Source organism: Chlamydotis macqueenii, chromosome 1, assembly GCF_036417535.1.
Source record: "Chlamydotis macqueenii isolate bChlMac1 chromosome 1, bChlMac1.mat, whole genome shotgun sequence".
NCBI classification, from domain to species: domain Eukaryota; kingdom Metazoa; phylum Chordata; class Aves; order Otidiformes; family Otididae; genus Chlamydotis; species Chlamydotis macqueenii.
In genome coordinates, this window is record NC_141556.1 from 75,232,778 (window position 1) to 75,259,274 (window position 26,497).

At 42.2% G+C, this 26,497-nt stretch overlaps 1 protein-coding gene across 1 annotated transcript in view; it reads left to right on the plus strand.

Moving 5' to 3' along the window:
• Positions 1-11,895: 11,895 nt before the first annotated feature.
• Positions 11,896-26,497, plus strand: part of RASSF8 (Ras association domain family member 8) — an 85,953-nt gene continuing 71,351 nt past the window's right edge. Inside the window, exon 1 of the mRNA XM_086756947.1 lies at positions 11,896-11,958. The gene's annotated coding sequence lies outside the window, so the exon portion shown is untranslated. The remainder of the gene's footprint in view (positions 11,959-26,497) is intronic.

Genomic DNA, 26,497 nt, shown 5'->3' on the forward strand with positions numbered 1-26,497 from the left:
TTGTCATCCCAGATGATGCCCTGCATTAGCCTGCCATGTAACAGAACATATCATCGCGTGCATGGGCTCTCAAACTACTGCCAAACCCTGAAGAAAGAGCAGAGAAGGTGAAAGCGGCCCCTTCCTTCATTTCCTGAAGGCCAATGTGATAATCGTACACTGTCAGCCCTCAGATAACGAGGGCTATCAAGTGTCACAGGCTGAACACAGGACTCGCAGAACAGGCAGTCGCTACTTCACATCCCTCAGCCCCTTGGCTTCTCTCTCACACATTTAAACCACAGGTCCCTGGCCTCTCCTCTTTTTTGGGACGATGCCAGGCATAGCAGTTTATCCTGACATATGATCCTCCGGACGGCTGTACCTGGTCCAAGGGGTACATGAATCAGGGGAATGCCTGGGGCAATGAACTGCAGGACACCTACCAAGGCTTCCCAGGGACAACAACCCTGCTCTGAGGCACACTCCTGTGTTGTAGTCCACCTGTGCAGGCATCTCCCAGGGGATGATCAATAGCAGCACCCTTTCACCCACTTGGAAAGCCAATACTGACTGTGAGAAAACAAATTAAAAAGGAATACTTGCTCAGATATGCAACCTGCCCTCTGTGTCAGTGGAGGCACAGAGTACTGCACCATAAAATGAGGCTTTTCTGGGAGCTCTTTACACTCCATCCTTATTCATGGAAGGGATGCCAGGCTGATCCTGAGGACACTGGGTCTCCTGGGTATCTAAAAATTGTTTGTGCTGGGAGAGGAAAAAAGAATAAGAATAAAAAATGAAAGCCATCCCAGATGCTTCATTGTAGTATTTCTGAAATAAAGCATTGATTTTTCAAAGCAATGTTTGGTTTTGTATTTTATTTCAAGGTTATTATTCCCTTGAAGTTTACAAAAACTTAATACTGGAAGAGATGAAAACACCCGTCATTTGTCCCAAAATTATTTAGATGCTTGTTTTCCTTATTTAGAGCCTTGTTTCAAGCTCTTTGGCATGGCTTGTGAAAGATGAAATATTCACACAGTGCTAGGCATAAATAAGTGTATGACTTTGCCAAACTTTCCCCAAAAGTTTGGTGTGAAACGAGGACGGGAACATTGTTTTAGGAAGAATGCCTTTGGACGAAAAGAAAAGCGCTCAGAAAACAAAAGTAGTTTCACAGCAGGGTATAACTGGCAAATAACAGACAAGATCATCTTCGTAAGCTTCTCACTACTAAGAAACAAAACCCTGTTTAAAGCAAATTTCCCTATCGTCATCCTGCCTCTCTACATGTGTTCCAAAAAAACAAGGTCCTATTCTTGTTTTCTTTCATTTTACAGCCTACAGGAACTATTCTTGCTTGCCCAAAGTCCCTCCAATTTCAATGCCAGCCTGCGTAAGGGAAGCTGAGATGGAGCAGACCCCCAGCTCCTATAATGAGAGGCAGCCAAGAAGGTATTGATTAACAGGAAAGACTGGGCAGGGGGGCAAGATGTGTTAGAAAATATCTGTTACTCAATTTAAAAATGTATGTTACCACACAGCTTCTGTCAGGAATGCTCAGCAGATGTGGTGTGCTAAAAATCAGAGAACCCCAAAGAGAGCAAGACAGTGAACAGCAGAGATTCAGTGGAAGGTTAAATCATCCTCACCCAAAGTGCAGGAGTGACTCGAGGCATTGGCCCTTTAATGCCCCTCTCACTGACATGAGCCATGAAATCAAGGTGGGCTGAGGTGAAAGGGAACCAACTGCACCTCTGCAGACAGAAGACACGTAGAGACCAAAAGACCTGGCTTGACATTCCTCCTCTGAAATAGAGCAAGGAGTTTGAATCTGCCTTCCTCTTGTCCTTTTCTGAGGAATGGGGATGCACACCCCAGTATTCACATTACACGTTTCACTAGACTGTTGGAGAAGACATTTGTTGACATTTCTAAAACCTTCACAGGACCATCTGGAAAACCGTTTCCTACCAGAACCTAGACAAGAGTCTCTTTTGATTCGGGAGATCTGCACAGCATCTCCGAGAGATGCCTGGATCAGCTGTGTTATCTAAGTGCAAAGGGCTTATCCTTACTTTACAAGTCATGGTTGTACAGCACAGATAAACCGAATTATTAGAATTATTATCTTACAGCAGCTTGACTCTTCCTTTGTTTCTTTCTTTGGTTGAAAGGCCAGCTAATTAGTCAAGAAACCCTTCTCTGCTACAATGCCTAAAAGAAGCTAATCTTACCCAAGATCTTGTGTTTTTCAGCTTTCCTTAGTATTACAAGTCTTTTAACTCTGCTGTCTCCAAGTACAGCTCCTAGAAAACAAATCAAAAGTGACCAAGAAGAAAAGATCATTCCATCTTTTTATTTAGGCATGACACAAACTGAGTGACTCAAAAAGCAAACAAACAGCAGAAGTCACGGACAGGTCAGAAAAACAGAGAGCTTAGAGGTTACTTGCTTTTGCTTGAAAGAATAAAAATTGGCCTAAATCAATTTAGTGCGTGTTTACTGCTTTCCTGCTTGGCACACTGTTTGCCTTTACTTACTGACCAGACCCCTGAAAGCAGCTTGGAGCTGTGATTTTACAGCAATGAAGAAAAACACATCCAGTATTGATCCAGCGAGTGTCAGAGGGCTGCACGTGCATTACTTACACCTCCCGTGCTTACATTTCCATAGCAAGTTTTAGCACGGAAATAAAATTATGTCTTTGTGTTAGAAATCTCTACCCTAAATTTCCATCATGTCACATAACAGATTCCTTTTACAGCTGAGTTCTTTAGAAAAACATCAATATTTTAACAAAACTATTCTGCTTGGTTTTGAACACCTACATTTAATACTATTTTTTTTTCCTTCCATATAGCATAACAAGTCTTTTTTCTGCTTTTCCACCCCTTTCGTTCTCTCTTAAGGAACTACACCGGTGGGCTGTCTGACATAAAAGATATAATAAAAAAAAAGGTACATCCATAATCAGATTTCAAGGAAATTCACTTAAGTAGCAGACTACCAGGCAAACGTAGGTACTTAAAAAAACAAACAGAGCCATCCTCTCTAAAGCTATTACTTTCTCTCTTCCTATGCTTCCTCTAATAAAAAATTAAAATCCATCATGCTCAAGACATTGGAATATTCATCATTGTATTCACTGGAGGGTTGTGCTTCAGGCTGCAAGGAGCAGTGGGGAAAAAAAATTGAAACCAGTGCTCGTTTTCACTCGGTATAGAAAATTATAGACCAGATCCTCTTTTACTATAAACCACTACAGGTCTTTTTGAAGCAATGTTGAGAATATGGCCTGGACTCAAACTTAAAATGACCCTTCTCCAGGCATTATGGTTATGTGCATGAACAGTTTCAGAGTTTTTGTAGTTATATTTTCACATATGAGCATAATATTTTCTCTTGGGAAAAAAAAAGCGCCATTACTGTAGATCTGAGCTCTCTTGTGGATTTAAATTCAGAAGAAGGTGCCACTTGCCTTTAACCACCAGCAGATGATCTCAGAGAGTTTCCTCCTACCAGAACTCCGCTCTTCCTTCTTGTCGGAATGCCCCAGAGGACCTGTATACTCTGTAAGACGAAGCCCTACCTCTTTGCAACTGGAATGTACAATCCTAACTGCAAAGGGACCCTAGGCGGGCGTTTAGATAACCACCACCATGATGGAATGTAAGTAGCAACAACTCTCCTTCTGATAGCTCTGTGCAGCTCACCAAACCTTCCCAGTTAGAAAACTATTCGGTTTTGTGGACCTGTAAAAAGGGGACTGGCTGGGCCAGAATGGACTCGCTGTTCAGCAACAGAGCCGCAGTTTTAAATAACTGGTCCAAAATACTTCCCTAGTATAGAAAAGAGTACATTGTGCTCTGCTTATTTCCCAGAAAGGTAAATTGGCTCGCCCTGCTCTCAAGTCAGACCTGACCTCACACCACCACTGGTAGCAGCCATTCTGTAACAGCTTGGGTACCTCTCTACTGTGCCTCAGTCACACCCATGAGCACATCCATACCCTAGTCTTCAGCGGGCCTGAACGAGGCTTTCTCCTTTGTATCAGGATGCTGGAAAATGCACCTTTTTTCATGCCCATAAGGCTAAGTGTTAGCTGTGCAGAAAACAGCCTGTGGGAAGGGGCACTAATCTGCTTCTTCAGAGGCATCTCTGTGTAGTGGATCAGACCGTTGTCAGGCATTGACCTTGGGTTGTGTCTAGGCTCTGGCTCTAGAGTTACTCTGATAATGGAGCAGCCCAGTGCTGCCTAGTGCTGAGAGCACGCGATTTCAGAGCCCAAAGCTCAGCTGCCAAACTCTGCTACTGACCACCCGAGTGATTTTTAGCCAGTCAAATGGTATTTTCAAACATTTGATTGAAAAGAAACCCAGATCTGTGCCCTCTTCTTAGAATTGGCTCGCTCAGCTCCCGGGAATAGTTCCCAGCCCAAAGCTATGTGAAAGCTTTATTTCATTTATAGCCTCCAAGATCATCAGGTCTGCTCAAGCAAAACTTGCTGAAACAGATTTACCCTTTGTTATCCCTGGCATCCCATTTGACAGCTAATAACAGAGCTCTCTGCCCTCTCCTGTCCCAGAAAATGTCAGCCCAGATGTGAAGGTACAACCTATTCCAGGCCACCTGGCCAGCCTGCGCGTGGCATTAGGAGGGAGGGTGGCACTGGGAAACCTCCCCACAGAGCACCTCGGGGACCCTGCGGGGCAGCACCCTGCCCCGGCACAGCCTCTCCTACCTTGTGACTCCACCGCTACTGTGTGACTTACCAGACCCATCAGTGCTCCCTGCATAGGGTGCCCCAAGGAGTACGAGGAGTTAGGGTGCTGCACAACAAATTTGCAAGATTTGTGAGCTGGGGGAAAAACACGAGGCACAAACCAACAGTGAAAATCTCCCACCTCGATTCACGAGTAAACTGGGTACTTCCAATAGATGTAAGAAGCCAAGATACATGCCGTTAAAAGTCTAATACAGAAAAACCTAATCCAGTGAGGATGTGCATAGATCTGTGAATAAATGTGTGCTTGTGGATGAACCCCCACACAGGCACACAAGACTTTTGAAGATTTTGGACTTAAAAAGAAACCTTGTAAAAGGAAGGGGAGAAGGGACAAGAAAAGCAGCAGGAAGGATACTTTAATCCCAATAACAACCAGTTTATCATGTACATAGCTGAAACCTCACAAACCTGCTTTTTCTATGCTCTTTGCTCTTTTTCAGTTGTGTCTGAAGTAGACAAAAAATGAAACCTTTCAAAAACAAAGTGCTCGATGAGACACAACTACAGGTAAAGCTAGGAAAGAGCTTTTCACAGCTCTGATTTCCAATAACTTACTTGTATGGCATTGAACTACCCAATTATCCTAAAATAGTCATCCAATTTGTTTCTCTGTGGGGAAGCTTGGCACGCTCAGGTCATAAGGATGAAGAAATTAGTTCTTTGTTGAAAGCGTGTATCTTGCCCTCTCATGTTTCCCAACTGACAGACAACAAAAGCAAGGTATGAGACTGAGACAAAAAATTTTACAAAACAACAGGGAAACTGTTTTCAACAAAGAAATCAATCTGCTGAATTCATGTTAAATACAGACCTTGCAAAGTGAAGCACCGATTTTTGCTGCAACAGATTTTCTAGGATGAGCTAAAACATCTATTACAGAGCTTTGAAGATCTGTTGTACAGTGATGTTTTAGAGTTTATTCCCAAGCTTTTCCAAAAATCCATGAGAAGTAAAGAACTCTTCTTTTTTTTCCCATGCAAACTTCTTAATATGGAAACCTCAGCAACAATACTTTGTTCTGTTTTCTTTCCTTCTCCATTTTGATGTGTGCTTTTGAAAGCCCTCTAGGCATCTATTTGCATCTTCCAAAACCTTTGGAAATCTAGCCCCAACTTATTTATGAAAATGGGGCTTAAACTCTGGAATTACTGAAGTGTTTTTGAAATTTTGCAGCCTTTGTATTTTAAAGTATATTAGACCTGATTTTGCGGCTTCAGGGGACAGCTAATTCCCATCATTTTTGGTGGAGATGAAGTACTGTGCGCTGGGAAAAATAGAGGTTTTAGAATTTATTGACAAGGGCAAGATATGAAAGGTGTTTAGTATTTCCTTTTATGTGCACGATAGAAATCTGTGCATAGTAAAGCAGACATGCCTTCTGGCATACTTTTGGCAGCTTTATGGAAGAATAACAAAACAATGATTTATAAAATTAAAGCGAATATAGTTATAAATATACTTAAATATATTGCTCATAGAGCCATATCTTACGTTGGAAATTCTAATTGTGCTAAATCATAAGCAATAGTACCATGACAGGCCCTTCAAATATTGCTGGTTTGTGAGCTTCATGGAGGGACATCCTAGTATCTTAAAGCTTTGTATAACACCTGGAAAGAGAGGGAATTCCTCTATGTTTTACAGGAAAAACAAATAAACAAACAAACACTGGAATCACAAATATTTTACAACCTTTCTGTGTATTACAAAAGAATATTCTTGTCTAAATGTCCCTGATGAGAGAAAGGCACAGATTTCCAGACATCAAGCAAATTAACTCCTACGTTAAATATCATACCTGCTTCAAGAGCACTCTTCCAGGTTTCCAAATAAAAATCTTTTTCTTGTCACTCACTCCCAGTTATTTTTGTCCCCATTACTGTTTTTTTTTTTTTTAACGTGTGAGTTTTTTTCTACACTGAACCAACTCTTCAACAGAAGACTCATTTTAGGTAGCTTGATCTTCAGACGGTTTCTCAGTCCATGGTTAGCATAGTGGTACCGTCACCATTTAGCTTCTCTATGGAAGAAGAACACAAGTTCCGAAAGGGATGTTTATTTGTTTTAGCTGATATCTGCCCATACTTTATCAGAGCTGCAGTAAGTCATTTTCTTTCTTTTAAATTGCTTGAGATTTATACTGATACTTCTTGCCAGGATTTGGCAAAAAGATGAGGCAAAGTACTTACATAAAACTTAAAAGGCAAAGCATTTCATTGCCATTCACATTAAAATGAAATGTCTAAACACTAATATTGCCAACTTCTCCCCCCATATCATGCGACAGTTAGATTTCTTCATATTTGCATTTTGGTTTTGGAATTGTCAAGGTTCACACCTTTCTTTGTTGATTTCTTGCTTTTCTTTTTAACCATGACAACTACAAACTTACTTTTTTTTTTTCACAATGAAAGTCAAGACTCTTGTGCAGTGGAAGACAGAACTTGAAGAAAAATATGGTTTAATGTATGTGGCCAGGTCAGGAAGAAGGGGTTGGGATTTTTTGTTTGCTTGTTTGAGCTATTTTGGATTTCTTCCATGGAACTGAGCCTTGAAATCTGCAAGTCTCTGGGAGCATACAGAATCCGCTGTGTGAAATGAAAATGGAAGGTATTTCGCATCTTGGAATATCAGTCTTTTGGATTTCAACTGGTTTAAGACAGAGATTGCATTCTTCTGTATGTCTAACAAAGCGTGTTACTCATACTCAATAAACAGCAAATAACAAGGCAAGATCTAGAAAACCCGGAGGAGAAATAACCAGGAATTATTGCTCTTCAGGCTCCAAGAAATAAATATTAACTGAAGAGAATAACAGAACTAAGAAGAAAGAGCTTGAAGAATGCACTTAACTTAAATTCTAATCTGATGTTTGTTTGCTTCTCCTCAATTTCAGACAGCAGCTCTATTTTTAAAAAAACAGCCTCTTGAAATGCTCATTTTACAGTTAAGCAATACACTGCAGGACATAAATTAACCCCACTCCAAATTAGCTTGTTTTTCTGCTTGTTGAGTATCAGTTCAGATTTATTTGCTATGGACCAAATTCAACAAAGTGCTTAAGCACATGCATAACTTTGATCATGCAGGCAGTCCCATTGAGACTATTCACATGCCTAAATACATGTACACAGCTAAATAATTTTCTGAATCCAGACCTACTTTATTTTTTCTCAAGAAAGCATTTGCAGAGACAGAGTTGTTTTATGCCAACCATGAAGAGTTTACTGCAAATACATGATACTGAAAGCTGCGTTGATTACTTGTTACCAGTCACACAGAGTTGTTTCTGTTCTCAACGAGCCTGATTTTATAGTCTGGATTAAATTTAAGGAGCCCACCGAGACATTGGATTTCTCAAGGTGAAATGACAGCGGAAAGGGCAGCGGTAGCTGAACGTCAGGTCAAGGAGAGGAGAAAATTAAGGACCCTCAGAAACATTCTCTTCCTGGTTTTGGTCAAAGAGGTATAATTCTTGGAAAACTTACATAACCAAAAGGCATGTGGGTCTATTTTCTCCTTTTTGTCCTCATTAAGAACATATGTGTAAGACGCTGCATGTGTGTGGCTGTGCGGAGTAAGGAATTCCCTGTGCAACCCTCAGTGCTAGCATCAAAAGGGCATCTCACTCCTTTCCTGGGATACTTCAATTACCTCTTTGGCAAAAATGAAGCAGGATCTTTATGGGCAATCTGCCTCCCAAAACATCAACCAGTGATACAGATCTTAAAACATCTCTGGCTGGATCCTCAAGATTTCCACATAAATATAAGGATGTGCTTAAAAAGTTTTACTGAATTAGAGTCCCTACCCTTCTCCAGCAATGAGCAAAGGAAGGATTGACTGAAGGTGAACAAAACACAAATTATTTAGGATTACACATAATGTCCCTAAATTAAGAAGCAATTGGGGTAGGCACCGAGAGCGAGGAACTGACTGACACAGCAGAGACATCCTGCAACGGCACGAAGTTGTGCCCTTGGCTGGTACAATTTAGCATCACTTTGTAATATCTTCCTAACCAATTTTCTGGGGGAATGAGGCATCTTGTTCTTTCAATACAGCTCAAAGAGCAACTGGGCTGCTATGTTACAGAGCAGGGGCATTTGTTTAATTTTAGCCCCATTTTATGGCTGGATTTGAGGTTAATTTTCCCCTTTTTTTTCTTAAATCACCATTGTCATCTTCCTTGTTGGAGACAGTTTTGGTCAAATTGTACATATTTATGCAATTCCAGCAATACAGAGATTTTATTTTCTCATTTTGCTACCACCTCACCTTCCCAAAGAGTTCCATTTTTGATGAGAAAAATCACTCTCAAAAACGTATTTGATGCCCTCCCTGGACACACTGGTTTATCAACCTGTGCAAAAATTAACTCTGAAAATTTCACGAACGTTATATTGAAGCAGCAGAAATGTGTTATCTTCAGTGCCTTCACAACTAAATTACAAAAGGGAAATAGGAAAAAAGAAGATATTAGATTATTGAAAATGCCAATGCTCTTTTGAGCTACAAAAGCTTTGTAACAGCCAGCAAGTGAAATACCACGCCAGGAGTGAGCACAACCATTTTATGCCTTGCTATGCATGGTCTGAATATCTTCACCAGAAATGTCTTAATTATGGCCAGTAATTTATCTGCTATAAAAGGGAGATTGTCATTCAGTAATGCAAACTTTCTAACAGGAAATTATGTAGCAAGTGTATAAAAATTACTTGTTGGGCTTGAGAAACTAATCGGCAAGCTAGCTTTCAGCAGAAAATGTGGTGTTTGATGTTTTGGCTCCCAGTTCTGCTGAACACCTGGAGCGGTGAACAATACCAACTCAATGACTTATCAAGTACTTGCTTGCAGTAAACCATTAACCTCTTGAAAAAGGCTTTTCTCCTTCTAGCAATAACTTCCCAGGTCATATAGCTACAATAGTTTCCCAGATCACTTGCCTGCCTTCATAAGAGAAGCCTGGATTTTGAGAAAGGATCTTCCATGAGTTTTACAGCTCCTGTTGCGTTTGTTCACAGGCTTCAGTTAAAAAAAAGGAAGCAGGGGTATTCTGAGTGGAGTAGTTCTTGGGATCTTTACGGGAATATTTGGTTAAATATTTGCAACAAACAGTCTACCTGGAAAACACATCCCTTTTTCCTGTTGTTGTCCGCTGACACTCTTGCAAGCCATAGTAAAAAATACTTGGTGCAAACAAATCTTATCCAGTAGACTGCAGGAGAACTGGTCCTCAGCACCACTTCTTTCTCCCAGAGGTATCCCTCCAGTGTTGGGGTTTTTTTTTTAGTCTCTTAAGTTGAAGGGGTGTGTGTGCAGCTGACCACGCAAACCACACACTCCCCAACAGATTCACCTAATCTTTGCAATTTCTTCCTAACCACACCTAATTTCATGTTGTGCTTGAGGCCTTTCTCACAGACTGCTTAGCATCTCTCCTTGTCTGAAAGCATGAAAAGGAACAGACGAAGGTCAGAACTAGAAGCAACGACCTTCTGTGTTCAGAATTTTTTTTCAGCAGGAACTTTACATCTTGCCAGGCATACTTAGAAAAAAACATACTCAGTGGTATAAAGCCATGAAGGAAGATGTGATCATAACCCAAGATCCAGACCACTAGAAATATTTGTAGAAACATCCCCAAACCCAAATCTTGCAAATATTTATATGCTTGCATTGAAATTGAAGCACGAAAATGTTCTCGAAAATGTTGTACTCTTGAAAATGTTCTTCAGGCAGCATCAACGCAGAGTCACACGGATACAAAACCCTACTCTCATCTAAAGGATCAGCACTTAAAAAACCCACCAAAAATAAAAAAGACGAAGTGTGCTAGACTCAAAAGCCCACAAGAGGAATGGTGCGGGAATATTGGTGAAATGGTGATAATACAAACAACCAAAAAAGTTCTCCTGATGTTACTCTTCTTTAAATGACCAGCACGTCCTGATCTCTGAACGTGGTGCACAAGCCGTTTTGGAAAGGCCACCAGCCCAGGGCATGATTCCTGCCGTTCTGCTGCTGCTGGGAGCCGAGAGCAGATCCAGCGCAAATGTGCATAGACAGTGAAAAATGTCCGTGAATCACAGCTCTGAAGTTCATTTTCAAATAGGTTTGAGGTTTTTTTTTTTTTAAGCAGCGATCATTTTTCCTATTCCAAGTTGCATAAACACAAAACTGATTCAAACTTCTTATTCAAAACTTTCTGCCCAAAATAGCCGCCTGCTTAGGAGTCTTTGCAGCTCAGAGTTGTTTGCTTTTTTTTTTTTTTTTCTTTTTCGGGGAATTTTCCATCATCAAAACCCAAAGCAGAAACAATAGAAAACACTGACTGCCGGCTGTCCACTTTTCAGTTAAAAATAAGTACCAAAGGCATTCTTGCTTCTTCCAGAAACAATAGCAAAATCTCAGGGAAAACAAAACAAAAACCTTCCATGCTTATGCCCCAGCCAGGGCTCTCACTGTTCTTCCTCCTTTGGGACCGGACCTCTCCCTCCAGCGGGACCCCCGGCTTCCCCCCGACCCCGCTGGGGGTGCGGGCTCCCGCCCCGGGGGAGGAAAGTGGGCGGGTGCGGGCGGTCCCGCTCTCCCCCGGTACCGACCCCCGCGGCCTGCCCTGAACTCCCACCGCCCCACAGACTTTATCGGCCGATCCCAGGGACTCCGCCGGTGTGTGTGCGTGGGGGGCGGTGTATTTTTAGGCAAGGCTGTAGCGCCTCTGCTTTAAAAGGCGGTTGCCGTTGCCTGCCCGGCCCCGGCCCCGGCCCCGGCCCCGGCGGGGAAGGACGCAGCACGAACGCGCCCTCGCCCGGACCGGCGGCGACGGCGGCGGGGGGCTGCGGGCGGCTGCGGCTTTAAGAGCTCCCACAATGCCGTGCTGGCGTCCCAGTTCCGTTACATGTCTCTCCCGGTGAAGGGGAGCGAGGGAGAGGCAGGAAGGAGGCGGGGGCGGCCGCTGCGGGCGGAGGGCACCCACGCACGGCCAGGGAAGAGACAGCGGTTGCTGCTTGGCGGGGCCGGGGGAGGAGCGGGGCACCCCGGAGGGCCGGCCTGAGCCGAGCCCCCGGGCGCTGCGCCGCGGGCTGGCTGCGCCGCCCACCGCCCCCTACCCCCGCCGCGGGGCGGAGTCGGCGGCCGTTGGGGCCGTTGGCGCTGCCCGGGGAGGCGGCGGCGGCGGCGGAGCGGTAAGTACGCGGCTAACTCCGGTGCGGTCTGCTCCCGCCGGAGCCCGCCCTCCTCCCCTGTCCCGGCTGCCGCTTGCCTCCCTCCCTCCTTGCCTCCCCTACTGCAGCCCCTCTCCCGGAGCCCACCCGGCTCCGCGTCCCGCCCTGGTCTCTTCTCCTCCCCGGCGTCTTTGGGCTCGTCCCCGCTGCGGGGCTTGTGACCCTTCCCTGCCGCCTCTCCGCCGCTGCCCGCTTCTCCCCTCTGCCTGCGCTCGCCAACTTTCCCGTCCGTGTCGGCGGTTTCCAACCTCCCCTCGTATTTTCGATTTTGGAGGATTTTTTTGTTGTTGTTTTTTTTTTTTGGCTTTTTTTTTTCTTCGTTTTCGGCTCTGCCGTTCCACTGACGCGCCTCCCCTGCCCGCTCGCACTCGTTCTTGTCCTTTCGCTTCTTCCTTCGCTACTTCCCCAGCTCCATCAAGCTTTTCCTCTCTGCTGGCATTTTGTCTTTCTCCTTGCTTCGGGCATCGTGTGGAAAAGTAAGGGATATTTCTCTGTGTCCTTCGGAAGAGAGTTCAGAAGCTACTTTTCTTACCCAGGGAAATCTTTGTAGTAGTTTTCTTGCCCCCGCCCCATCCCTCTCACTATCCCCGAAAGGAAAACTAAGCAGTTTTTTTTTTTGTTTTTTTTTTTTTTTTTTTTTTTTTTGCGGCGTGGACTGTTTGTTTTGGTCTCTTTTTTTTTTCCCCTCTCCAGACAGTGCGGATTTGTTTCACGATTAATCTCTTATTCCTGCCTCAACCCCTCCCTCTCTCTCTCTTCCCCCGGTAGGAAAAAAGATTAAAGAAAATCTGTTCTGCCAGCAAGGAATGTATGAGATTTTTTTCTTTTTTTTTCCTTTTTTTTTTTTTTTGGCGGTGGGGAGTGGGAGACTATTGATGAGAAGAGCTTAAGCAAATACAGTACAGTAGGACAATACAGAGGCATGAACTTTTAAAAGGGTAAGAAAATGGATTCTGTTCCTTGGTTTATGCAGCTCTAAACTGTTTCTGGGAAGGTCTGGTGCAGGGTCTGGTTTGGTATTGTAGTGGTCCGGTGTGTGCCAGCCTATTTTCTGTTCAGGAAGGCAACGTTTTAATATGCTGACAGAGTGGCGTGCTAAATTGCGGTTCAGTATTGCTTGCGGGTTTCATCAGTGTGGAAAATCAGAAGCGGGCGAAGGTTACAGATTTCGGTGTCCCCGTTTAGAATTACACCTGTCACGTTTTCCATCCCGAGACTGCAGATACATCAGTGGTTGACACATTAACAAAATAGCTGGAAACTGCTTACATCCGTGTCAAAAAGTGCTGTCCTGTGGATTATGAAGTCTGGTTCGGACCTTACCAAGCCTCTGCCTCAGCTCTAGTCAGCATCACACGTTAGAATTAAGTATGTGCCAAGCTGTGGAGAGCAAGTAAATCAATTGCCTAATGATTTCTGCAAAGACACCTGTTTAAGGGTTTTCAAGCGTCCAGTTAGTTGTGTTTCATAGTGGTGTGGTTGTGTTAAGTGTTACAAAGGGGTATGTCTTTTTCAGCAGAGAATATGTAGTTTGTGAATAAAATGTCAACTTTTTAGGTCAGAAGGAAGCAGTTTGGATCTTGGTTCTGTTACATTACCTCTTTTGATAGATGCCACTCCAGAAGATCACAAGGTTATGTAGCTAAATTGCAAATTAACTAAGTTCTCCTTTTTTCCCCTCTTTCTTTAAAGAAGAGAGAAAATACCATTTCAAACTTAATTTTATCTGATGATATCTAATTAGAAAGTAGGCTAGACATCAAACTAGAAGTACTTTATATCTTTTAGCAAAAAATAATTTGATATGTGATGAATTGCTAGGGGAACTGAACTGACTGCTTGGCATTCACAGTGTTTAGCTGTATGCCCTTTAGGACAACCGAGAGAGTTAAGGTAGTTCACTTTGCTATTCATCTCTCCATCCTTCTCCTTCCCTACCTCCACAAGCGCAACAGGATTTGATCAGTTGTTTGAATTAATCTTTTTTTTTAAACTTTCCTGGAGGTGAAAGACTTTGGGATAAGGGGAAATAGAGGGAGAAAAATAACAAGCCATATTAACAAGAAGTTGAAGTCTTTTAAAACTATACCTTGGACTGTTTCTGGAAACACCACCAATGATTCTGAAGAGCCAAATTAAGTTGATAAGCATAACTTTTAAAAATCCAGAGCACAGAGGATGGTGGGTTCTGTTCCTGCTTCTGCCATCGCATGGCAGTGTGACCTCTGCCTAAGCTGCCTTCCTGCCTGCACCTCATAGGATGTGGAGATTTTCCTCAATCTCTGTTAAGTGCTTTTACACATGATTTTAAGAATAATTACATGTTAATATGTTACTCCTTGTTTTGTTGTGGTTTTGAATGCTGCTTGGGTGGTAGTTTTGCTTGTGTTTAATATTCACTCTTTGAAAGCTGTAAAGTACAACTCTCTTGATCATTGGCATTTATTTTGAGAGCGGCATAAGATTTTTTGCATTGCTGTAATGGTTTTGAGACCAGAGTTATTTTTATCCCCTGTGTATCTCTGACAATATCGGTGCATGCTGCTTCTGTGGTACCTTACCAGTCTGCCTCAAGCTGAATTTGAAGGGCACGGTTGGCCTCTCCAGAAAGAAACTCTGTTAAGTTGAATTGCAGGGTGGAAAACTGTCTCGTGGGGACCGGGCTGAGGACCCCTCTCAGCGTGATACATGCAATCCTGTTGGTTTTTGTTTGGTTTGTTTTTTTCTTTGTTGTTGTGGTCGTTTTTTTTTTTTTTGTGATTTCTGTAATTAACAGATTGGCGTAGTACATACGGGTTTCTTTTGTTTGCTTTCTAATTTTAAAGTTTTGCCTGGGTTTTTAAGTCTTTAAGATCTCTATCTTGAAATTAAATGTAAATTGGTTGTGTGGTTTTCTGGGGCTTTTTTGAAAGCTCAGGTTTTCTTTTTTTTTCATGCTAGGGTTGGGACTTTGCAATGTAATGGAATATATTATAATCTCAATGCCTGCCTTCCTGTAATGTTTGAGACTTGTAAACTTTGCAGGTAGTTCTTTCTCCTCAGTGAAAATGAGAGGCTTGATTCCGTAAAAACTTGCTATTAGGCAGCTGCATCAGCTTTGGTTTATAACTTACTGTCCTCTTGCGTATGTGCATGGCTAGCTCCATGCTTCTGAATTTGGACACTTAGTCTAGTTTCAAATTCAGTTTCATAAATAACTAATTCTTGCTGTCCTTCCTCACTCCTTTCAAAGTGTATGGTGCTCTCACAGCTTTGACAGGAACAGTTTTCCTGGCTGGTGAGAGGATGTCCGTGTTGTTGTCTCTTGTTACTGTTCAGAGTAACTGTCATCTTTCTCTGTACTGATAAAATATGGAGAGGGAGGAGACTGGCTTGTGTGTGCTGAGGGGAGCCGTGCTGCTGCTTCCCTCTCCAGTTCATTACCGGTGAAGCTGAGATCGCACAACTTGTCCTGCTTGTGAAAGGAAGGTGGGTTTGAGCTGTAGCTCATAGGGACTTGTCACGTCTGCCACAGGGACTGCAGACTGGGCCCCTCTGGGCTGTTATTTCCCTCGGATATTTGTAAGCATCCAGCAAGCTTTGATAACAGAAATACGGAGAGTGTTTAATGTGTCTGAGGGGACTTGAGGAGATAAGCACCGTAAGCTTTCAGATGGGAGGCACTTGAGAAATCTGCTTAATTCACCTTTTTACTTTGGAGTTACTCCTTAAAAGCAGGAGGAATCTGTTTACTTTCTTGTCCTGCTTGGAAAAACGGCTTACCCACAACAAAAGGCATTGTAATGCTTTCTACAGTCCAGGATTATTGAACAAAAGCGTCTCGCTGTGCAATATTGTCGCTGCGCTCAGTGTTGTATGATAACACATGTTTCTCAGCTGTTATTGATTCCTCAGTGGCACAGACTTCAAAGGAATGTGCTGAAAGACAGCCGTGGCCAGAGAAAAAATGAGTTTTGTTCCAGTGGCCTGTACCATCCATCTGTTTAAATACTCTGCTGAACTATTCCAGAGTGTTCAGGCATCCAGTCAGGGCTGACAAGCAATTATAGCCGGGAATAGAGCCTGCTGCAAAGAGACCACCTAGCAAAGGCTGAAGTACTGCCTTTCCCCATGGGTCAGAGCCCCCCTGCCGTCCCAGCCAGGGAGAAGAGATAAGGCTCGTCATTTAGGGTATCTTTCAACGTGACATTGTCTAGTTCCTAATGCTATTGGGGATTTATTTATTTTTACTCTCTATGCTATCTTTAGCATGAGAAGGGAAGAATGGTAATGAGGACAAAAGGTCGTCTCTGTAGCGTCCTCTTTGTATGTACAAAGTAGCTCTGTAATTTAAATGGGTAAATATATATACAACAATTAGTGAATTCTTTTTTCCCAAAGCACATAGGATAGTTAACAGATTACTCGTGTTTGCAAAGGTAGTAGTATACATTACTTGAATTAGTTTTAATTCCAAAACATTACTAGTAAACTTAAAATTGGAGCCAGTTATGCTGTGCTATTTCAGATTGAATTTAGGGAAATACTCCACAGTGCAGTCCACGGTAACAAGTAAAAACCTGTGTGCTTGTGTATTATGATACAATAGGATGCTGCTAATTCCAAATATTATAATTTATGTTTTTACTTAAAATTCTGATATTGGAGTCCAGTGTGTGAGACAGGTTGTGACTTGCAGTTGCCAACTCCAAATCATCGCCTGTGTCTTCTCTATAGTCCGGATACTGGAAGTCAGAGGGGACTGTTAAGAGAGACTACAAGTAAACTATTGATACCCTGTAAAGATACGTGAAGCTTTTCTGTGGGACTGGCGTTCATTTTGGGGATTGGGGTGAGTACTGAAGAGAGTAATGTGTGTTTCCATTAAGGGGGTTTAACCTTCTTTATGAATGGAAAATGATCATGCAGCTGCGCTAAGAGGATATTTGAGCTTTGAAAAATTGTGTGGCACTCCAGGATTTGTTTTGTCACCTGCAAACAAGCAGCACGAGTCTAAAGGTAAGCTTGAATGTTGTCCTCTGCTGTATGATTACTCCTGCCTTCTGTACTGTGTCACTGTGATGTGACATTTATGCCTTTGAAAGGATAGTTCTTTCTCCCAGTGTTGGCAGTTGTGATGGTTTGGTTGTTTTTTTTTTTTGGTATTTTGAGGCGTCAGTTTTTAGTGCCTTATTACCCCTTCAGAAGAAGGGAGGAGGGAAACTTCTAGAAATGTGTAATTGAACTGACTTCCATCCAGCTTCTGTCCTTGCTCCAGGGCTGACATTGTAGTTTGAATTAATTTACTTGCTTTGAAAGCTGTACTAGGTGTAACCTTGCATCTACTTCCCTTACTGCAACAGTACCTGATGTGTTTCCAGCATGCACCTTGCGGTATCTCTAGATTGTCCAGTTTTAAAATGGCGAGGCTGTGTTGGTGCTTCCTTTTTATTGTATGCTTCCCTTTCATCTTTAGAGAGCTGTGACTTCCTTTTGTTTCAACTGAACTGGAAGGTTTTTTTGCTAAAAGATTTTTGGACTCCTGAAGTGTTTGTCAATGTTTTAAAGCTGTTATTCAAAAGGGGTTTGGAGTTTCCGGAGCAACCTTTTGAAACTTTGGATTTTATCGTCAGTCAGCAGTTTCATGAGCACGGATAAGGAAAGGCTGTAATTCCACTAGACAGCCAGATGTTTAGCGTCTATGCCAAAGTGGGGAGACAGTGTGACTTTAGGAGTTGGAGAGTCTGTTGTTCTTGTCACTGGATTGTTTGGGGATCTTCAACAGATTGTATCTGCTTTCTCTCCTCTCCCTTCCCCTCCCTTCTGTCGTGCCGGTACTGATTGTGATCACCCTTTCAGTAAGCTGAGATTGAGAGCAAAGCATTCTTTGCTGCTTTGTAAAAAGGCATTTTTGTCAGTTTGTATTTCTTTAATATTAAGCTTAAAGCCATAGAAAAGCTGCATGTAGCTTGGCAACTAGTGAATTTATAGCTATTACCCAGTAGATTGATACTAACGTTAACTCTGACTAGTAAGTGAGCAACATAAAGCAGTTTTCAATGCAAATAGAGAGGACAGTACTTTTTAGACTCAACCCCCCAGTTCTGTACTAAATTGCGCCTTTTTTTTGGCCAGTACTTCTTGAAGGCTTGTAGGATCCTTGGAGATCCTTGTCTTGCTCCTCTTGCTTCACTATGACATGTGAAGGAAAAAACAACAGTAAGGAACTCATCAGATGTCTGCATATGCCAAGCTCTTCCTGGAAAAGAAAGTAGGGAGGTGACACAGCTAACAATATTTAAAAGTTGATACTGGGAATTAAGATACCAAATGCTTAAATGTACCTTTGCAGCTCTATGGCTGGCAATATTAACTAGCACTACCTGGAATAACTGGCATCTGGAGAGAAACATATGGCAGTAGCAGAATGCCCTTGTCCTTGTCCATCAGAAAGTGACTGTGTGATTTTTTAAAACACATTCTTAGTCATTCAGAACTGCTTCCTCAGTTTTGTGTGTGTGCTTGCTTTGGGCTCCATCCACAGCTCCAGGTCAGTCAAAGCCTTTGCACTGGTTTCTTTGGGAGCAAGGACAGAAACTTCTAATGAATAAGCTGCATGTTTGAGACTTTGCTGATTCTTCTACTTGAAATACGCTGATGAACAACAGGACTAAGGAAGAACAGTCGCTGAATACAATGCAGTGCTTTCATGCTATTAATGGGATTGGAATTGGTAACCTGATACTCCAAAGAGATAACAAAGGCTATTTATCATACAAGGTAATGTTGGTTTTTTTTTTTTAGAGGAGTTGGTAAATGGCATAGTAAAATCTTTTATCAGAACTCATTATAGTGAATAGGATCTATCAGAAAATAACTGAACTAACAAGAATTTACAAAATACTCTGAATAGAAAAGTAATTTTTCATATTATTACCAGTGGTCTTTCACTGCAACTCCTGTATTTGCTTACCAGTTTACCTGCTCAGCTCATGTCCTGTGAATTTAGCCAGTTTCAAGCTGAGATACAACATAAATAAAAAGTGTTTGGGCTTTTCTTCCAAGAATGGAAGACTTAAGGGGATGACAAAATGAGATGTGTGCAAAGTGGACGTAACAAATATGGTATGTGACTGTTCCCCAGCTTCCCAGGAGCAGACCAGAGGGCAACCAACTTGATGTGAAATACACCAGTGGTACATGGGATTAAGCTATTCTGTGTGAGACTGTAGAGAACTCTCTTTAGCGGCCTTTTAATACAAGTAGGATGGACCAGAAAACTCAGTCCAACCTCGTAACTGAAGAATTAATATTATATTCTATGTTAGGCCTGCTGTGTACTAGCAGGAAAAGCTGACTGCTTGCCTCCTTTGTGTTTTTACTTAAGCAGAGGAACTTCTAGTCCGTGCAGACAAGGCTAGAGGATAAAGGGAGCACAACTTCAAGAGGTGGGATGTGCTACGGGAGGAGACTTGGTTGTGAGTTGGCTGTCGGTGATCTGAAGTTCTGTGCACAGTGGGTGGTGTTCTGTAGAGGAAGTTAAGGCTCACCTTTCCTAGGTGGGGTGGGAGCAGGCTGGACTCTCACCAGCAGCCAGGAGTCACACTTTAAAAAGTACTCAAGTGCTAGTTTTGGTTTACTTCTAGCAAGACAGAAGGGTTTTGGAGGGATGTTTGGTCTTGTAGGACTTGCTGATCTTCTGTTTGTGATGCACTGCAAAATGCCTCATCAATGGTGATTTGTTAGCGTAGTACTCGGAGGCCTTGGGTGAGGTCCTTATCCTGACCTGTATTGCTAGGCCCTGGAGGGAGGAGCCCTCCCCTCCAGTCATGGCCAGAACAGATGGATGGGGAGAGTGTTGGCAAAGGTGGGCTGGGAACGCAGTGTGGGTCTGCCGCCTTCCAGCCCCATGTCCTGCTCAGAGGTCCCCTCAGTCACCTGCCTGTGTCTTCTGCTGTGGGTGTCTCTAGTCCAGAATATCCTCTCCTGGTCTGACGTGCTGGCTGGATGCTGAATTTGCGATGTGCCTTTTAAAATATGGGGCTCTTCCTCCAGCCGATGTTGCTGGTTTCCCACTGCACCTCCTGTTATTCTGTTAACACTTTCAGTTAGTGAATTGGTCGCGTTCTCCCTGTGTCTGATAGCACTGCTGCTTCTTTCTGCTCTGCCATAAGGCTTCCTAAATACTTGTTATGAACTAGTGACTTTCCTGGTGTTTCTTTGGTTGCAGCACAGCATTTGCTTTTTGATGAGAGGGAAAGATACTTGGACTTTGTCTTGATATCTCACAGCTGCAGATAGAGACATTCCTCTAATTCCTCTGCTGCCAAGCTGACTGGAGTCAGAGGCGGGGGGGGACACGCTCGCTCTGCTGTTTCCTTGTCCCAGAGCTGGGTTTAACTTAGACAGAGCACCTGTCCTGTTGTGATCCTGACATCCTGTCAGTACTCATTCCCCCTGCTGCCCCAGAGACAGTGTGTTTGGTGCTAGCAGCTCTCTTCCTTGCCCTTATTGGAAACCCAAGCCAGGAATCTTCTAGACTTCTTCCCCTCCCTCCCCTTGTCCTTCACTGACCTCTAACCACATTTTTATCTTTCTTGACAAGATTCTTAGTTTCACTTATCTGCTGCTTTTTCCTTCAGTCTTCAACTTTGATTATTTTTCCAGGAGCTGCTTAGAAGCATTAACCATTACAGTTGTGTAGACTGTTAAATACAGTCAAATTCCTTAGTGTGTTTTTTTAGCTGGACTCTAATACTAAAATGCCTATGGCAGGTAAATATTTTCTGTGTACGCTATTTGTCATGACAAAAATATCTATCCTCAGTAGAGGGTAAAGAACTGAAGTGGTTGTATTTCCGTATTACAAAATACCGATACTACCTGTTATAAGAGCCCTTTGTTTCCCTCCCTAAGCTTAAACCACTACTGTAGTAGTTCAAACTTTTTGTGTAGAAAATGTTAATGACTCTTAAAATACACTTACACACTGTAAGATAAAAAATATAACATAGGTAGAAGAAAATGGGAAATGTACTTTCCTATTTTAGTCTTACGGCTTCCTAACTGCTTGAGAGACTCTGTCACCTCTAGACAGTATTAATTTGTTCTACAAGACTTAAATAATTTACCTCAACTTTTGTGAAAACATACTTGGTTTAGTTGTGGGTAGCAGAGAAGAGGATGACTGGGTTTATTTAAATATATACTGCAAGAATATATTTTTTTTTCCTCTTTTGTAGTGCCTTTCATGTTTCTCATTCTAAATGTGTATGCAAAAACCTAAATGACCATGATTTACTTTAATAGTCCATAGTGATCTCTGGACAAACTGTATTTTACTTCAGAAGACATGTCAAACTAACCTCCATTATCTTCAGCTTGACTAGTATGAATGAGGATAGCATTCAATGTATACACCATTTTTTAGAGTACCCTTCTTTTTCTTCCTCACATGGACATAAAGCACATGGTAGGCAGAAGATAGTTTCGCTATAAAAGCGTACAAAATGAAACAAGAAGGAATATTGTACTGTAGTATCTGAAATGTTCTCCCTACATTCCTGACATAGAATGTTATCTTACATGAAAAAGGTGGGTAATGACTTCCAAGCTTTCCATTAGATGGGATGTATTTCATCATCCCTCAGTTTTGAGAATGGGCCCTATTGCTCAACAGGGGATCATGGGCAGGTGGCTTCTGTGAACAGACAATGCTTCCCTCACTGTGCACCATGACCCATGTGGAGTCCCGAGCCCAACAGGACTTTTGTTTCAGCTCTGGAATTTGCAAGAAGTGGTTGGCTTCTGAGCCCTGCAATAAGGAAATGGAGCTATGAGGAGTTTGGACACAATCTGAAACCCGGATTTCGTGGGAAAAAAAAAGTAAAAAAGACTTTTCTAGATCAATAGATAGTGTTATTTGAATCCCTTGTGATGATCATAAAGTGTGATGTCACGATGTACAGCAGTACTGTTGAGCCTCTCTTTTACTTGCTGGGATTTCAAGTACTGGGCAGATGACAGTCTCTCTGGTTTGAGTTTAATATTGAGAAGGAGCTGTCTGAGATGCTTCATTCATAGTACAAACTTTAGTACAAAATTCAGGGCAAACTACTTTTGGATATCCAACCACTACTTCTCAGAGGCTTTTTTTTTCATGAAAGTGTAAAAGGTACAGCTACTAGGTGACTAATTAGACCTTAAACAGGCAGTTGATATATGTATGTCCCATCCTAAGTCAGGGAGACTGTTGGCAATTCCAGCAAGATATTGCTGTAGTGAAGTCCTGCTCTGCAAATAAGCCCTTGATTAACTTGTGTCAACGTGACCAACATGACACCTCTGTCAGTATTCTAAAATGCATAACAGCAGGATGCTATTCTGAAGTAGCAAAGGCACAGATGGAAAGTTCTGATGTGCAGACAAGATGCCACCTATGAGCCACTATAACTGCTAGTAACAGTACCTGTGTGCTGAGGCTGTCACATGAGCCAGGGCAAACTTCTGTAAAAGATGTTAAGCTAACCTGATTTACCCAGCACCTTGAGTGGGATAACAGTGTGCATCTAACTAAACTACAGCATCTCTGCTGGCAGGAAGCTTGAGCAAAGAGAAATCTAAAACTTGATGTTATTATGGCATAGTTGACAAGAGTACTTTATGAATGAGCTTTTAAGGAACAAGTGTCAAAGGAAAAGTTCATCTGCAAAGTGGACACAGCTACGTCAGAAGAGCTGACTAGAAGAGTGTATTTACATTACAAGCTTGTTAATAGGTTTCAGAGGTAGTGGCAAATTCTTAGTTTGCCTTGTTGAGTCTAGCAGTTGTAAAGTGTGTATGTAAAGTGTAATCTAAGAGTTGGTACCTAGAGGGCTGTGTAGCGAATAAGAAACTACTGGCTACTCTTATGGCATCTTTTCCTGCAACTCCTACTTTAGCTTTTCCTACAAAATAGTAGCTGTAATGACCAGTGCTCTAATACTGTTAGAGCATACAGAGCCTTTTTTGAGGCTTTGTATCTTATTATGCCTGATGGAACTTCAAAATAATCTTACTCTGTTTAGTGTGGTCATCTTGCTCTGTGGTGTGTTCCATGTCTTACTGACTTCTGCAACCAGTTTTAATAAAGTCAGTCCTGTGCTGCTTGTAATGTCATTAGAAAAATTGAAATAGCTGTATGGCCCAGAATAAGTCCTTTCTGCTAAACTTTATGTTGAAGTGAGACATTAAAGGCAAAATTTAGTGAGTATTTTGACTTCTGTGCATTTTTATACATCTTCTAAAAAACTTCTTGTCTTGATCATTTGATTTCCTGCAATGGATTTATTCCTGATGTTGAGAATTAATACAGATTTGCAAAGAGATCATAAAGTAAAGAACCAACAATACTAATCTACAAACTTTTACTATTTTTTTTTTTGTGTTTTTTTTTTTAAGTCCATGGAGTAGCAAATTGAGAGTATCCTTTTGAGAAATTCTTTACCATCATTTTTACAGGAAGAACTTTAGGTTCTGTTTTGCTATGTGGAGCCCATCATCAGTGTGCCTCACTGTTTTTACGTTGTACTCTTTAGCACTCTTGAGATGCAGACGGTTTCTGTTCTTCTGAAAGGCATTAATCCCACTGAACACTTTGGATGTATTGAGATATGTTCCTTCCGTGTTTTGTTCATGTGACTTAATGTCACTAAAGAAGGCCAAGCATGTCTATGAAATTAATCTGTCACAGTATTGTTTGCACTGCTAGTTCTTATTTGCTCAGACCAATTCGACAATGTGTGAACCTGAGTCAGAACTTAAATAGGTCTGAACTGGTGACTTGTGTCTACATTTGCCTCTTCCTATGCAATTTTTAGGTTTTTGGTTCAATTCTCAGTTATTTAAAAATCTAGAGATGAGCTATTTCTACCACTTTATTGACATGCTTACTTTTAAGTCTTCCCTTCATTACTCTGTTGATACAGAATATAATACCTTAATCCAAAATAAACTTTATTTGAGGACTGTAAAGATATATGGTGAATCTTTGCATAAACTTCAACAGCCTGAGTTGCCTGCGGTCTCTTGTGCTGTGGGAAGCCCTCAGGAAAGAAGCCTGTCTTCTAACCTTCTGCTCTGCTGTTGGAAAGCTGTGTGGTACCAACTTGCCTGCCTTTTACACAGGGTAAAGGCTTGGTCTTGAGAGCAGACTTGAAAGAGGAGATGTAGTTTGTGGTTATGAGCTAATGCTCAGATTGATACCTTGGTACCCTTTGTCTCTTTTTGTTTTTAAAAATAAATTGTTGCCAGGTTTTGGTAAATGAGTATTGAAACTCCCAAACGTCTCAAGTGACCTATTTTATCTCATGGGATCTGTATATTAAATGAGCTGCTTCATACGCATTTTACAGATGTGTGGGGTTTATTGGAAAAAGGAGAGAAAAAAAAAAAGCTTAAAGTAAGGATTTATGTAGACCTGTATGTGTTACTTTGTCAGCTTATGCTATTAAAAATATTCCGAATGTGTTGGTCTTCATATGAGTTGCTCTTGCACCCGGTCAATAAATGCTGAAGCTTATTTGAAGCATCAGTAATGTAGCTGGTAGAGTGTGAGGTAAACTGATTTGGTGCAGGTGGATTCAAGCCATCATCCCCAAACAAATATTGTGATACACATCACTACTTACCTAAGCTTGCTTTTGTGTGTTTGCTTATTTGTGTTTGTCTGTGGCACTGTACCTTGAATTGGGGCAAAGTGATGCAATTGTGACAATTCACACTAAAAACTAATGTGTAAACTTATTTACATAGGCTATTCATATGAAATTCAAGCTAACCTATTTCACTTGAGGACACTGATCTCAGACTGTGAGACACTTGGTTGCTTTTCTTAAATGAGTCAGTGTTAGTTGTCTTCTGAGACTTGGCTCCAACCCTGCCCTGTATAGATTGACCCATGACTCACTTCAAAGTGAACATAACTTGATTAAAAATGTATTAAGCATTAATAACAGGGGATACTTACTGCACTTAAGGAAAGCTTTTTGAATATTTAAAAAAACTAGAGTAATTCAATGTCTTGGAACTTCATTGTAAAAATAATTAACAAAGAAAATGATCAAGATTATTGTCATTGGCTTAGGGCTAGTCTGAGTGAGTGACCTCTGAACTGTGTCATTATTAATGATGCTATGTAAAGAAACAGAGGCTTTCATTTTTCTAGGGAAGCATCTTCATCCTTTGAGTCAGTTTTCAAGACCTAACTGGTGAAAGCAACCTGGTTTGAATTGAGTGTTGGCCTTGCTTTGAGCAGGAGGCTGGACTCCTATAGGTCCTTCCAGCCTGGAGGATCTGTCACTTGGTTTATTTTATTTTTCTTTAAGTGTTTGTACCACTCAACTACCATCAGCTGTAACGGGATTGCCTTGTTGATACTTTCAGCAGTTAAACCAGAGGTGTATATAAATCCTTGTTCTGAAGTGTTTTTTTTTAATAACATCTTTTGCTTACCTTTATAGCACTTGTGCTGGATAAATGCAGAACATCTAGGACTTTATCTGCATCTCTTCTTCTGACCACTGCAGAATCTGTTTAAAGAGATGGAGTAGGGCAAGTTGATGTGACCTTTGTCTAAATTCTAGGATAAGTGCTCAGCTTTCCAGAAGCTGAATTTTTTATGAAAAGAGCAGCCCTGAGGAGAAGGACTTGGGAGTGAGGGTTGATGAGAAGCTCAACGTGAGCTGGCAATGCGCCCTTGCAGCTCAGAAGGCCAACCGCATCCTGGACTGCATCAAAAGCAGCATGGCCAGCAGGTCAAGGGAGATGATTCTGCCCCTCTACTCAGCTCTGGTGAGACCTCACCTGCAGTACTGTGTCCATCTCTGGAGCCCCCAACGTAAGAAGGATGTGGACCAGTTGGAGAGGGTCCAGAGGAGGGCCACGAAGATGATAAGAGGGCTGGAGCGCCTTTTCTATGAGGACAGGCTGAGAGACTTGGGGCTGTTCAGCCTGCAGAAGAGGAGGCTCTGGGGAGACCTGATAGCGGCCTTCCAGTACCTCAAGGGGGCCTACAGGAAAGATGGGGGGAAAGACTCTTTAGCAGGGCCTGTTGTGATAGGACTAGGGATAATGGTTTTAAAATAGAGGGAGGTAGATTTGGATTAGATACTAGGAAAAAAATTTTATATTGAGGGTGGTGCAACACTGGAAGGGGTTGCCCAGAGAGGTGGTAGATACCCCATCCCTGGAAACATTCAAGGGCAGGTTGGACTGGGTTCTGAGCAACTTGATCTGGTTGGAGAAGTCACTGCTCCTTGCAGGGGGGTTGGACTAGGTGACCTTTGAAGGTCCCTGCCAACTCAAACTATTAGATGATTCTGTGTGGAGTTGCAATACTTTAATTTAGGAATGAAATAAACGTTGTAGTGTTTCAGTGCTAGCTGCTTTACAATAACATGCAGGCTCATCACCAGAGCTGTTGTACAGGCTTGTACGGGCTTTCATAAGAAGATCTTAGAGGTCAGTTAAGTGTCTGCCTGGG